Here is a 15,601-nt window from a genome sequence, read left to right on the forward strand (position 1 = left end):
AGAGGCTAGGACCCAAGAACCCTGGCTACGCAGCATGTTATGATATTTAAGTATATCACGGATTGCTGCTAAATCCATTCCTAGATATTTGTAATGAATGAACCCCCGCCTCCGCTACGAGAAAAAGAAAGACTATAGGATGTGAAACATTCACAATGTAATTGCATTGCTTTACATCGCTCTTGGCTGTATTCCAAATGTAGTAAGAGATCAGCGATAAGTTGGATTTTTTCTTTTTGTGCCAAGGTATAAGTGTATTTGAGCGCAAGGGCTACCTATTTCATCATTTATAAAGAGTTAACTTCGTCGTTACACTAGCACCAGGCACAAATGAATTATCAATTTATAAAATTGTGACGGGACAAACTCAGTGATACATTCATGCCTGACCAGAGTTCGAATCTGGAACATATGACCTCGCTTCGCTAGAAAGGCTGGCAGAAATGTATCGGAAAAGTGTAGGAGCACCAAGAACCGGTTTCACCCAGCACAGACAATGAAATCATTTACAGCGACTCGCTGTGGCAGTGTTGCTCGTCACCCCCTCCCCCTCACTCGCAGATAGCATAGCCTTCTCAGCACCCACCTGCTGATGGAAGAGTGGAACCACAAGCAAAACAACCTGCGCAGACCCACGACTCCAGTGCACCGTACTCCCGCGAGGAGGGGCGGGGAAGAGTGCACCATGCTTCCTCATGGCCCGAACTGAAGGGAAGAAGGGAGATCTGCGCGGGTACTTTTCGTCCCAAGGATTTTTTTCGTTGTGGTCGATCTATACTTTTCGTTTCAGGCATATTCCGACTGGAAGGTTTGTGGCACCCCTCCGCCCCCCCCCTTCCCACCATGGTTAATAAATGAGACCCTTGCACTTTCAAAACCCTTATCGCAAGAAAAAGCTGGCATCAATTTTACACCACCATACAACAAGATTTACTAACATATTTTATTGATTCGGACTAAGGGCAAATTAAAAATAGTCAAAGAATTAAATTACTGAAAATATGGAAAAGCGCGATACCGAAATCTGTAATGAGTCCGAAGGGAAAATCGAGAAAAGGAAAAAAAAAATAAGTATAAAAGTATTCGAATAACCAGATTAAGAGAGAAAGTTATCACGGCTCGAACAATGCAAATGAAAAAAAAAAACGGGAATACGAATTGAAATATACGACAATCGGAAGTAGGCTGAAGGAAGCAAATTTTAATAAACGTGGAAAGAAAACATAATGAAAGGAGCGTGGGTTCGATTCGCGACGGAAGCTCATATTTGTTGTTCGAGTCCCACTCTACACTGTATGTCCAGATGCATTTACACTTAAAACAAACTTCGTGGAACTTTTTCCAAATCAGATGTCGCCAAAAATTTAAAAACAAAAAGAATAACTCTGAAGGAAAAATGCCGAAAGCGTTATCGCAAAATGAAAAAAAAAATCTTCACATATTCGTTCGGAAGTGGTAAAAGAATAATAAAAAACTCAAGCATAAATGTTAATAACACTTGTTATTATTACCAGAGACATTCTCAAAATAAACTTCTTGTCCGTTAAAATCAAATCAAGAGGAAAGCAAGATCTCCACCCGGTCGCGTGAATCTGTGGCTAGATTCAAGAGTTGGAAACACTACGCTTCTCGCGAGCTGCTATTCCTGGCGAAACTAGATGATATAAAATTCCGGGTTGCATAACCTTAAGGGGGGGGGGGGGGCGTTTCATTCGATTTCGAGTGTACAGTGGGATCCATGAGTATTACCGTGCAAATTGTCCATCAGCATGTTCGTGCACTTTATTTGACCCAAATAAGAGCTTCAAGAATTAAAAGAAAACTCAGAACAAGCTGTTGACAACTTCTACACTAGCACACACAAAAATCTATCGTTTAAAAATATATATAATGTGAGAGAAAAATTGATGAAAATAGTCATGGACAATTTGCACGGTAATACTCATGGATCCCACTGTACCGTAATGACTGGACCACACCGTCCATCTTGATTGATTGCTTATATGCTCATACTCATGGCTTCAAACCATATTGCACTATTTAATCTGATATTCATAGAAAATATTTCAAACAGATTATTGCAATTAAACTGGTGTTTTTCGAAACTACGAAACATTACGTTTCCTTGTTAACTTTAAATATTGAATAGGAGGGAATTTAGAATTCGGTCACAGACAGGATAGCCCATGTCGTGTATGATTCAACAGTCTTACTCAGTGGGTGCTCGTTCGGCGGCGCAGATCGTATGCGCAGTTGTCCGTGGATGCATGACGTCATCGTCTAAAAGCTCGGCACGGAAAAGGCTGGTTCCTTATGCAAATATTGAGATATTTGACAACGAATATCTTCTCAAATATAGTAGCAGGGGAAAAGTTACAACTTTTACTGTTAAGATTCATTCTTTCTAATCAATTTATCACAAAGTTGATTTAAATGTGTAAAATGGTTTTCAGGAAATCGTGTTACGAAGGAACCCCTGTTTTGTTCTCTCCAGGCTTCCAAAGTAAGAGAGTTTTAACTTAAGCGCGTTGGATTTATTTTTGCTCTATGTTTTTAAATAAGATTATTTTGTTCTTGTCAACTGAAATCATGCCTAAATGCTATGGAAAACTGTGAAAACTATTATCAGCTTGATTGATATAAAAAATGCGGGATTGCCCATTTTTGTGAAAAAGGCATCATGCGAGATCTAAAAGCAGAACTTTTTAATATTGTATGTAAATGTAAGGGTGTAATAAACTTGACTGCTTCCCAGGCACGTATCCAAAGAGGGGGCTTAAGGGGCTCGAGCCCCCCCGAAAGTTTTTAGTTTACAATAGATAAAATTAGATTTTTTGTTTATTGTGGTGTCAAATAAAATAATGTGACGTTAATTTAAGGAGAGAAATAATTATTGAGGCAAGACGGAGAATATTCTATAACCCTGTTATTGGTAACAGCTCGTATCCAAGGTGGGAATCAGGGGGCTCAAGCCCCCCTTCAGAAAATTTTGAGTTTACGCTAGATAAAATTAGGTTTTTGGCTTCTTGAATAATATGGTGATGATTTGAGAGAGATAATTATCTAGGCAAGACGGAGAATGTTCTATAAGCCTGTTATTGTTAATAGCGCGTAACCAAGTAGGGATCAGGTGGCTCCAGGCTCCCCCGCTCCCCAAGGAAATTTTTCAGTTTACACGAGATAAAATTAGGTTTTTTTCTTCTTCAATAATGTGACGATAATTTTAGGAGAGAAATACTTATCAAGGCAAGACGGAGAATGTTCTATAACCCTGCTGTTGATAATATTGCACGTAAACTTTTCTTACGCTTTCGGTGTTGTCGTAGCGAACTTGAACACTATGTAGAGACTTGTCAGCATTTGGAAGCTGCACAACAAAGGTAGCGCTACAGGTAGGGCGATTCGGATTCATTGTAATTTTTTAATCTCTGGAAAGCGCGAGAGGGAAAGTTCTTGAAAAAGAGCAGGAGTCGAACTACTGGCAATATTTACGAATCGTTTTATCTGCGGAACGTTCTAGAATATAATGAGGATATTAATACGCGGCTTCAATTTCCCGGTTGATCTGTACAGTGGGATCCATGACTATTACCATGCAAATTGTCCATCACCATGTTCGTCCACTATATTTGACCCAATAAGAGCTTCAAGAATTAAACAAGCTATTGACAACTTCTGCACCAGCATGCATAAAAATCCATCGCTTAAAAATACATAGGATATAAGAGAAAAATTAATGAAAATAGTCATGGACAATTTGCATGGTAATACTCATGGATCCCACTACAACAGAATAGGTGGAGACTTCAGAGGTAAGTATGACAATTCATACAGTCGATTAGTGATCAGTCAGTGTCCATTGGTTGCTTTATAAGATCTAGTGATTCGAAAATGAAAGGGACTATATACCGTAAAGTAACGAAGTCTACTACTAGTTCCAGTTCGGTCCCAAAGCTAAAGACATTGACGATAGCGGAACGTCGAGTAGTGCTACGAGTAGTTCGGGTCGAAAGACGAAGAGATCGAAGGTCTCTCTCTCTCTCTAAAGTGAATATTTCGGCAGTATCGGACTGGGCATTGGAGCGGTTTATTAAAAAAGAAATAAGCTGCACAGATCAACTGAAAATCAAAGTTTTGAGTGATGATGTTGTTGTGTCAGGACCAAATTTTGTGTATGCAGTCCGAGAATTTCATGGCATAAAAAAAGACTTTTGTTTAAGGCTACTGGGTTCGACACACACTCAATAGACAATTTTGAACACTTGCGAGTGCTTAGGCCTGAATATGAACAATTTGGTGGGTTTCGGCTTTTATAAGAGCTGCAAACATGGGAGGACAAGACACATAAGTGGTGTTCAGGCTCGAATGAGAGAGAAATAATCGTGAACTGTCTGCGTCCAGTTCCCAGCGCACAGTTTGAATCTCGCGTTGTCGAGTGGATTGTGCATTCCGTGCATGTGTAACACCTTCGTAAAAACATTTCTGGTGCACAGATGTTTTGATGAATGATGAGAAGAAATGGATAAACCCACATACTGAGATGGTTCCGGCACACAATGTTAATGCATGGAAATAGAGGAGTTGAGTGGTAGAAAATGTCCCGATTTCACGTTCTGATTAAAATGACAGCCTTAAACAGTGGCGACGATTTAGGAGATAGTTGCTCCCCATTCTTTTGCCTCCACACTATCACACTATGGCCTCTTAATGCTTGTCCCCTTGCCCCCCCACCCACATTTTGGAACCCAATTGCCACCACTGGCTAAGTTTAAACATACAATTGTGATACCTTTTTAAAAAATGGTGTTCAGCCCCCTCCCCCCAAAGGAATTCCTGGATACGTGCCTGCTGCTTCCCGTAAAATATCACTGCACTCTCCACGTTTCTCTTCTGTCTTTTCTTTGGCGCCGTCAATAGCTTCAACACGTTGTTTTTTTTTATATATATATATTTGTCACATATTTGTTTTAATTAGTATTCTGCTCGTTCCGCCACCTGAACGCAGCAGCTAGGGCTCAAAGGGCAGTGCAGTTACACCGGAAGAAGACTCGGAAATGGCAAACTTCAGAAGTTAACTCATCCAAATTAAATTAAACAGGTATGTGCTCTCTCTAAATTTAAATCATAGTTCACAAATAATTTGATTAAAAGTTTTAAAAGTATCTGTTTTATTTAATAGCGTATTAATTGGTGCATTCTTCTCCAGCATAGCTATAGGCAGTGACCACACTACATGGGGGGGGGGGGCAGGAACGCCCCCCTATTTTCGTTCGATAATTTCTCTCTCTCTCTCTCTCTCTCTCTCTCTCTCTCTCTCTCTCTCTCTCTCTCTCTCTCTCTCTCTCTCTCTCTCTCTCTCTCTCTCTCTCTCTGTCTCTCTTATCTGCCCCCAGTAAAACGACAAAAATAAATAAATAAATGCTGTTTTAGCCAAAATATGCATTTTGTGTCATATGTAACGGAATAATAAACATGATTGCCCCTGGAAAATATGATTTACCCCTCCATCTTTACTATTGCGCCGTCACTAGCTACAACATATTTTGATTTCTATTGTTCCCACATATTTATTTTAATTTTAATATTGTGAATCATATTCCGCTGTGTTACCTCACGTAGCCACCCCTTACACACACACGTACGATTTCAGTTGTAAGTTTTAGACTAAACTTGTCAAATGTCGACTTATATGTTTGTATTCTTGAGCCATTTAAAAAAATAATTTCGCCCCTTTTCTGGACTATTTCATAGCAATGTTTTCCTACTGGATGCCCCTTTGCAGATCGAGATCCGGAGCTATAGCCTTCCCAAGCCACTGTCCCCTCCAAATACTCACTTGGCCTCATAAAAGAAAAATATATGTATTTCTACGAAATAATTAATTTGACTTGACTTGACTTTGTTACTTGAAAATTTATTGCAGCTGCGACGGGGATCGATCTTTGGACCTCTGGAACACGAAGCAAGTGCGCAACCCCTGCCCCACGATGTCAAATTTTTCGCTTTCAGCCGTCATCTTGGAAAATAAAATAAAACATGTGCTTGAAAATTACTTCCACTCCCTGCTGGGATCGATCCTTGAACCTCTGAAATACGGACCATCTGCGCTAACCACTACGCCACGAGGCCATTTACGTGAGACCTCTCATCCCCAGAAACTTTAGCTTCACAACAGTCTGGAAAACGTTATGACAGAATGCTCGAAGTTCTTGAAAAAAGTTTCTACCGTCCTGGACGGTCGGAACACCAGTCATTCGCCCAAACCACACCACCTCTCGGTTATTTATTTCAAGCTTCGCTTCCTGCTCGTGGCATTTGCTTCTCCTTGTGAGTGGCGAACTAGATCTTGTGCAGAGACCTGTTCCACCCTTCTGGCATGAGGTTTGATGGAGAAAAGATTTCTTACGTGCAATATTTCTTGTTAGTTATTCGCAGCCATGACTAGCGATTAAGACTACATTAATCTTTGACGGCTGTGGGCATTTGGCAAGGAATCGGACATTGCTACTTGAGGATTACAGTAGGCGCCTTGGGCGGAAGGACTATATGCTTCGTCTTTCTTCACGTTGTAATCTTTCGAAAGAACAGAACAGAAAATCTGCTATTTCCTCTGCCTTTGAATTTGTCCCTGCACATAAACATGGGAATGGCGATCTGCGTATACGCATGAAGAACAAAAGGATGTTAGTACACAAGTAGACCATGTAATATGTGTACACGATGCAATCTACGTAAACTACATGGTGACGAGCGTGGGCTTGACATCCGGTTCTGTAGAATCGAAATCAAATTATCCTATATTTCAGTGCAAGGAGCAATTAGTAGGAACGTCTTTCGCTGAATACAAAATAATATACGAATTATTCTCGTGACTAATAATCCAATTTATTATCATTATCACTATTATTATTATTATTATTTTGTGCTAGGGGAGACTTTTCAACTCGATCCACCACATAAATGATTATTCAGCACAACTGTTTTATTATTTTTTTGGGACATTTCTAATTCTATCATCCGGAAATGGCAGAACTAGAGATTATTTACCTTTCCTTGAGAAAAGATTGGCTACCTCCATGTTAAAAGCGTAATTTTAATATATTTATTCTATACCTCCATTTTAGAAGCATGATTTTAATATGTTTGATTTTTGCGCCATCATCGGGAAATGGCTGAACTACGGATTATTTACCTCCTCTAGAATGGCCGTATTTAGAGGGGGGGTTTCTAGGGTTCAACACCCCCCCCCGAAACTTCTGACATGTTGGATTAATGGAAGTTCAGAAACCAAAATCTGTAACAAATTTTCAATTTTTTTTCCGAAGCATCACAAAAATACATGGAGACAATGTTGAAACGATCGAGCTAGAATTTTCATACATTTGGAATTCTGAAACTTGAGTGAAACAGGATTTATTCTCAGAATCGTAACCCCCCCGCGACCCCTCCATTATCACTTCTGCTCAGGGTTGGCATGTTTAAAACAAAAGTGTTTAAAACACATTTCGGAGGTAGATATTTTATAGTCTGTGATAATTTTTTTGTTTTGCAACCCTGTTCTTTTCATTGAATCTGTGTCAATTAATCCGTGCATTACAGGTCTCACTTATCGCACAACACTTGAGCACCTTATGTTCTGACGTCACGGGAGAAAGTTTTTAAATTAAGGCTAAATGCCTATGTAGTTAGGTTAGGCAGCCTAGCTATGTATGCACAAGGTAGCAAAACTGTTGTGCGACAAGAAAGACCCGTGCTATACTGTAGAAATCGAAACTTCTCAGTTCTTTGTTTCCTACCGTCCTGTAAGTTTCAGACTGGTGGAAGCTGGAAACTAATATCTGAATACACAATGCGTGATTTTGATCATGACGTGATTTTTATTTCTCTTGCGATACGATTCATTGGTTTGTATAACTGAATGAAGCGCAGATGGTTACTTTTGGTAACATAATTTTGTACTTGGAAAGATAAATTGATCTGGAGAATCTATTATGACACTGCAGGTTGTTTTCTGCTATATAAACTGTTCAGGCAGCAGGAAATATTTCACCCTGATTTTTCCAGGGCGAGGATAGTAATTCTATAATATTTATTTTACTTGAAATTTAGATGAATATAAATCCTAACCTACTTCAGTAGAGGCGGAAAAAGGGGGGCTATTACCCACAACTTTTGTCCCTGCAGTAGAGGTGTGCGGGATCCCGAAAATTCGGGACCGGGATCGGGAAAGAAAATTTCCGTCCCGATCCCGACTTCCGAAAATGACTTCCCGACTTTTCGGGATTCCAAGCAGTCTGGAAATTCCGAATGGTCATTTTAAAACGTCGTCAATTCTAGAAGTTGTCTGCATTGTAAATGTCTGGAACTTATCGGAAATTGTTAGGTTTTGTACCAGAATGCAAAAAACAAGCACTTAAGATGGAAATTACGTGTAGAATTCGAGATTTCAAGAGCTTTGTGAAATTTCGAACACATCCCGTCCCGAAAATTTTCCGACTTTTTCGGGAAATTGAGAATTTTCCCCGTCCGGAATGTCGGGATTTAAAGAATTTCCCGTCCCGACCCAAAAAATTCTGTCCCGCACACCCCTACCCTCCAGTATGGTAAACCTTATCTCCAAAGGGAAATAAACTGTCCTTGTCGCCACGGTACTCATAAAAAAGAGTATTTTCTTTATTTAACGACTTTAACTATAATTTACTGGGAAAAGGTTGACTTTGTTTTGTTTAAAACATGTTTAAAACATGTTTTTTTTAACTCATGTTTAAAACTATGTTTAAAACAAAAAAAACATGTTTTAAACAAAAAAAACAGTTTGTTTTGTTCTTTTTAAAAAAAACACAAATTTTGCCAACCCTGCTTCTGCTGTCATCTTTCCAGTGTTGCTCCTGCGTCACAAGGAATATAGACTGAAGATTCCCTTATGATTGTCCCAAAATTCCCTTTCCAGCTTTTAAATTCCCTGTCCGATAACGTCGAAAATCCCCCTTGATAGGAGTTCAAACCTAGGATCTCCAGTTTTGTAGCGCATTACGTTCGCGATTGAGGTTACAATCCATGCACCAGGCTAAGTTTTTAAAAAGAATAACTGGTTCCACACTTTTCAAAATTCCAAAAATTTAATTTTAAAGTCAAACAAAAAAAACTTTATGACTAAAATTTCCATCTAACTTTTAAAGCTTTTCTCTTGAAGGTATCTAAAGTTTAATGACGAAGTATAATAATTGTGCATTTCAGTACACACTGTATGAAACATAAAAAAAAAAAGAAACTTGTGCTGGATATTCACTCATCTGCTGGATTGAGTAAGCCCCCTCAAGGATATAACAATGATATAATAATAATTATTATTAGTATTATTATTATGGAATAAACTTGTTTTATTATTATGAAATTTTAATTATTATTGTACAATTATTGTTATTATTTCTATTATTCAAATTTCTGGCGACGCCCATGGGAACAATTATGAATGAACCTTCCCCCCCGAAATTTTTTCCTGCCTACGTCCATGTCCTCTAGGAAAGATTGGATACTTCATCTTAAAAGCGAGATTTTATAATATTTGATTTCAGTGCCATCATCGGGAAGTAGCAGAACTACAAATCGTGTACCTCCCTTTGGAGGTATGTATCCTTTCCCAGAGGGGGGGGGGGAATGATTTCAGCCATTTCCCGATGATGGTGCTGAAATCAAATATATTATAACCACGCTTTTAACATGGAGGTGTTCAATCTTTTCCCAAGGGAGGTAACAGGTAAGTGTTGTGTAGTTCAGCCATTTCCCGATGATAGCGCTGGAATCAATTATAATAAAATCACGGTTTTAACGTGTAGTATCCAATCTTTTCCAAAGGGAGATGAAGAATATGTAGTTCAACAATTTCCAGGTGATGGCGCTGGAATCAAATATATTAAAATTATGCTTTTAACATGGAAGTAGAGTTGGAAGTGGTTGGTGAAAAAAGCTGCAGAAAAAAAGTTTTTTCCCCCCAAAGTGTTTCAAATCGATGAAAATACATTACTTGACTGCATTTCTCGTGTTCCACAGCTTTCATTTATCTCTCTACTGTAAAAAGACACTCTTATCTAAATGTAAACTACAACTAGCATGGAATTCATAAATAGACATAAGCAGTACTTGCAAAAATGCAGGCTTTTTGGAATGGATGCTTTCATTTATAATATGTTTATCTGTGGTTTTAGCCAAGTGTTATCATCATATTTCAGTAGGCTTATTAAGTATATCCATACACACCCACATAACTTAGAGTTGTTTTGAATATATTTTGTAAATAGAATCTAATAGTAGATATATATATAATTTTCAATGTTTGAATTTGGTATAGGAATGTGCATATAAAGCAAAGAAAGAAAAGAAAAGAAAAAATATTGCTACATCTTTTAACACACTTATCAAATGTACTCTCAGTAATAACGTTTTTTCTTGAACTATATCTAAAATAAAAAATCTAGTATCAAACCCCTTTACATTTTTATTTAGCATAACAAATTTTGGCTTGCAAGTGTCTCATGTAATTTGATGTAATAGCTGCTAAATATGGTCATGGAGCAAGCCTTGTGTAGTGGTTCTCAACGGTTGAGAGACCAGAGCATGGTAAATTCATTATATTGTTATGCTCTATTTCTCTTCTGAGGAGAGTAACCTGCCTTGGCTTGACCTGTTACTTGTTTTCGTTACTTCCCCAGGCAAAATAATTAGCATAACATTTCATTAATTAACAAAAACGGTTCAATCGAATATAAAGTCATAGAATAACTACCATATTCTTTACCATGGATATTAGGGAAAACTCAGTTCATTTATCTCAATGATACCCAGACGTTCAGTTTAAAAATATATGAAAATACTATTTATTTCGTTGATTAGCATACATGACATGTTTCTCTAATTTCTTCGCTTTATTGATTATAATGAGAATTGCCTTTAATTGAAACACTGCAATATATATATATATATGAGAGGTTCGTATGCTGGCCTAGACCAGCAGTACTAGTTAAAAAATGTATCTCGCTTGTCACTAGTATACATGACATGTTTCTCGAATTCCCTCCGTTCCTTGTCTATAACGAAAATTGCCACGCAAAAATAGACTAAACTTGGTTGAAATTACAACAACTAATTATGCGCTGTACTTGAAATTAAATGTGTCTCTTAATTCCCTCGGATACGACGTTTCTCTAAGAAAAATAACAAATGTCCACAGAAACTAAGCTTTAGCTTGTCACCCAATTCGTTGAAATCAAATGGCTGATCCATGTCCGCTAGCCATTTGACTAGCTCCACCACTCTACTGGCACTGAAGAACCTTCCAAAGAATGCCAACACCTGTTACTCAATCGATTCCCTTATATAGGCGATTCGGAAAAAAAAAAAACAGTAAACGGAACTTTTTCCAACACCCTTCAGGTTGAAAGGACAAGATTTTAAAACTAGCTGCCTTCTTCAAGCTGGCTTTCACCGTCACTTAGGCCATCCCTACAGCAAGTTACATTGGAAACTGCATAAAAAAGAAGTATAGCTGTACCTAAAAACAAATAACATTGAACATACATAAAAACCAATAATAAAAAGGATCTTGTAGTGAATCTATCATTACAATATAAAGCGATTTATGGTGTTATTTATGGCATATTCATAAAAGTATGTTTTTTCGAAATTACGAAGTTGCAAGGTTCATGTCTATTGCTTTTTGTACAAAAGTTACGTACGTTCATATTCTCGGTTGCATGACTTTTCGAACACCCTGCAGAAGAAATGGCCAATGTGCGTCTTCTGGCTGCTACATCATGTAAAATTATTTAGCTGGTTCCAAAATATGACATTACAAACCTTTAAACCCTTGACTGACACTACAAGTGAAATAGGTTAGCTGCAATTAGTAAAAAGCCAAATTAGCTGGCTTTTTTGCAACTCTACATGGAGGTATCCAATCTTTTTCCATGGGAGGTAAATCTGTAGTTCTGACAGTGCTATTGCAGGAGTCCTTCGAAAGGGCAAATTATTTTCCACTCACTGTCTAAAATACCTGCTCCCCATGTGTCAGTTGCTGTCCATTCCCCTCAACTGTGAATATGACAACTTTGTTCATAAAATGGCCCTCATATAGTGAATGGAAAAAACTGATAGAAAACAAAACAAAAACATGTGCTGTCTCCAGAGTTCCTGTCAATGTATGGAATTACTCACGTGATGGCTGATAAGATCTTCCAGTACCAGGGCCATGAAGTGACATTTGGGATTAGCCAAGTGCCTGAATCTTTTCACAGTTACCATTATGATATTATTAATACATATGAAATACAAATGATTTAAAAGCACCTAAGAACCATTACGATTGTGTAGCGGTTATTGCTGTTTTATTATATAATAATCGATTTATTACATATTTCCTTTTGATAGGTACAGATCAACTTAAATATACTCATTGAATATAGTATTCGAATAGGGAATACCGTTCCCTCAGCTAGGATAAATTAAATTTTCTAGTCTTTTCCCAGAGACTCGAACAAACATCCCAGACCTAGGAATTTAAACTTCGAGAGCAAAACCTATTAATAATTCAACTGCCGAAATATGTAAATGTAAATACAATTGTTCTATCACTGCTGAAAATTCATCTGAGAAAAATATTTAATTTATTCACGATTTTATACACATGGAAAATTTCCATTGTTTGCCAGAGCTTCAATCAGAGGTGAACACGAGTGCCATTTTTCACTGTAATATTTCTCTAGGAATTTTATTTTCTTCATGTGTGTCAACTGTATTTGTGTTAGGCGTTGCAAGATTGTAGCACTATTTTTAAAATAATAGAAGAAAATTTAAAGTAAAAGTCACTCTGAGGCTACAGTTTCCTTCCTGATCTTTCCTACGTAGTGTTTTGCATACTCTCAGCCCCTGTCATTGGAACTAAGCAACTCGTATTGATGAATACATGGCTTTATTTTTTATCAAATTAAAAAGAATAGCAAAATCTACTAAGACTTTGATTGCATAAATATTAAATGTAACAGATTCAAATGTTTTTAAGAGACTTCTGTTGCCCATTCTGTGGACAAGTAAGATAAATGAACTATAAAGTAGAGTTTTCAACTCTCCCAGACACTTGGAATCAGGAAGGCAGAAGCGATGGCCTCATCGTGTTTCAGCTGACCAGAGGCCTGCATAAACTTAACAGTGAAATGTGGGAAAACAACCTAAGTCCACAAGTGGGTACGTTGGAAGCACAGGCAAGGGCAAACGATCAGAGCATCGAGTCTCTCTTCGGTGGAGAACCAGGACAGTCGTAGGTACGAAAACATTCTAAGTGAAGTAGAACTATGGCTTCAGATTTTAAAAAACACTTCATCCTCTCGTAGAGCATGCAGAAAGCAACAAATACATGGAAATATTCTAGAACTTTGGAAAATTTACACAATGGTGCTTGCCCTGCCTCTCTTCAGTGAATGCTACTCCCCAGTACATGATAAGACCACCCAACAGAAGGAACTGCACAGTCAATTGCAATCACTATCTTCGTTTCTTTCCTTCTTGTACGTCCAGCATTTTTTAAGGAATAGAATTCTGCTGATGCTAAACCAGATGTCCTCTGCTGAGATGTTTTCATTTCAATCTATGACCATCAGATTACACACACACACACAAAATGAGAATGGTGATGTAATTTGAATTGTTAAGTCCACTTTATGCACAGAAAAGCTAATTGGGACTGGACCTACAGTTTAGTGGGATCTGAACCACTATTTCTTGTGCCTCCACTGGGTATTGAACCCAGGATCCCTTGATTGATTGATTTGCTTATTTTACTTAGCTTTTTTTGGCCACTTTTGGTTAATTTGCGAAGATGGGGATGAGTGATGTGATGAAATTGATGAATGGACACTCACAAACATCCATATCCAGGCCGGGATTCGAACCTGGGACCCCTTGCATTATAGTGCAATGTGCTAACCACTTCGCCACGGGGGCCAGCCTTCATTACATGACAACGTTAATACTACGCCATCATCGAGGTGGATGGTGATAGGCAATTCATATACTACTACTACTTGTGCCATTCGGTATACCAGGACAAACGTTCTCCAGCATAGTTGAGATATTGCAGCTACGTATGCAGTTCAATGAGCTGGAGGCATGTGGCATGGCATCGCTGGAGAAAAAAAATTGTTGTTGATGATATGACATTCAGAATAACTGCAATGGATTAATACACAATTTTTCTTGTTATAAGGAGTGTTCTAATGAAAGTATTGGTGTAAACATGTGCATGTTAAGTGGTTGATCAATGTGCAAAATGAAGAAAAAGCCATCAAGTAAATGATCACTCCACTTGTTGAAAAGGGTTGGTATGTTTAAAGTAAATGGCAATGTATTTTATGTCTGCAAAAAAGTACAGATTATTTGCTTACTCAGAGCCAGAGGATTATGGATTTTATCACCCTGATCTTCAGTACCAAATATGGGTATCGATACGGACTTGACTATACCAGAGTTCATGGTACTGGCTAAGAGGCTACATTGTGAAAAGTGAGATGTGTATGGTGACAGTGAATCAGAAAAACAAATACATACAAGGCTCATTCAGTATAGAACCAAAAATGTGTTGTAACCTGGACTTTGTTGTCATTCTGGAACCTCGATCCACTTAGTGCATCTTTCAGTGGGCCAAAGGTGTGGAAATCAGAAGGTGCGAGATCAGGCAAGTATGGAGGGTGGTCTAGGCACTCAAACTTTAGGTCCTTGATGGTACCAGGTGTGCCAGTTAATAATACTTAATTGATTCAAAAGAAAACAAGTGTATCTGGGGAGAAAGGTAACAAATGCTTTATTCAAAGTATGCACCATCGCTAGCTATACAATGTGCCCATCTGTCCGTCAAATTGTGGATGCCCTTCCAGAAAAATTGTTCACATTTTGAGGTCATACAGTCAGCAAACCATTGTTCGACATGTTCGTAATTGTTGAAGTGTTGCTGGGAAAGTGAGTGAGACATCAATGAAAACAAGTGGTAGTCCGAAGGGGCTGTCTCGTGAGTATGGCGGGTGGTTCAAGAATTCCCAGCCAAGTGCAGAAATGGTGTCTCTGATGCCTTTCGCTGTGTGTGATGAGGCGTTGTCGTACTGCAAAATCACTTTTCCGTGTCTTGTTGCCCAATCTGGGAGCTTTTCGATCAATGCATGGTTCAAATTGATGAGTTGTTGATGGTAGCGAACGGCATTCACTGTTTCACCACACCCTTCTGATCCCACCAAATGCACAGCATTGTCTTCCTTCCAAAGCAATTCGGTTTTGTGGTCGATGTTAATATTGTCCTGGATCAACCCATGACTTTTTGCATTTTGGGTTCTTGAAGTAGATCCATTTTTTGTCCCGAGTCACTATCTGATGCAAGAAAGACTTTCTTTCATGCCGAGAAAGCAACAATTCACACACCGTTTTTCGCTTTTCCATTTGTCTGTCGTTCAGATTATGTGGGACCCATTTTCCTGCCTTCTGGATCTTTCCCATGGCATGAAGACGATCAGATATGGTTTGGCGACCAACATTTAACTTCTCTGCCAGTTGTTGTTGCATTTGT

The sequence above is a fragment of the Lepisma saccharinum genome, chromosome 2 (genome assembly GCF_977018435.1).
Source record: "Lepisma saccharinum chromosome 2, izLepSacc3.1, whole genome shotgun sequence".
In the NCBI taxonomy this organism is placed as follows: domain Eukaryota; kingdom Metazoa; phylum Arthropoda; class Insecta; order Zygentoma; family Lepismatidae; genus Lepisma; species Lepisma saccharinum.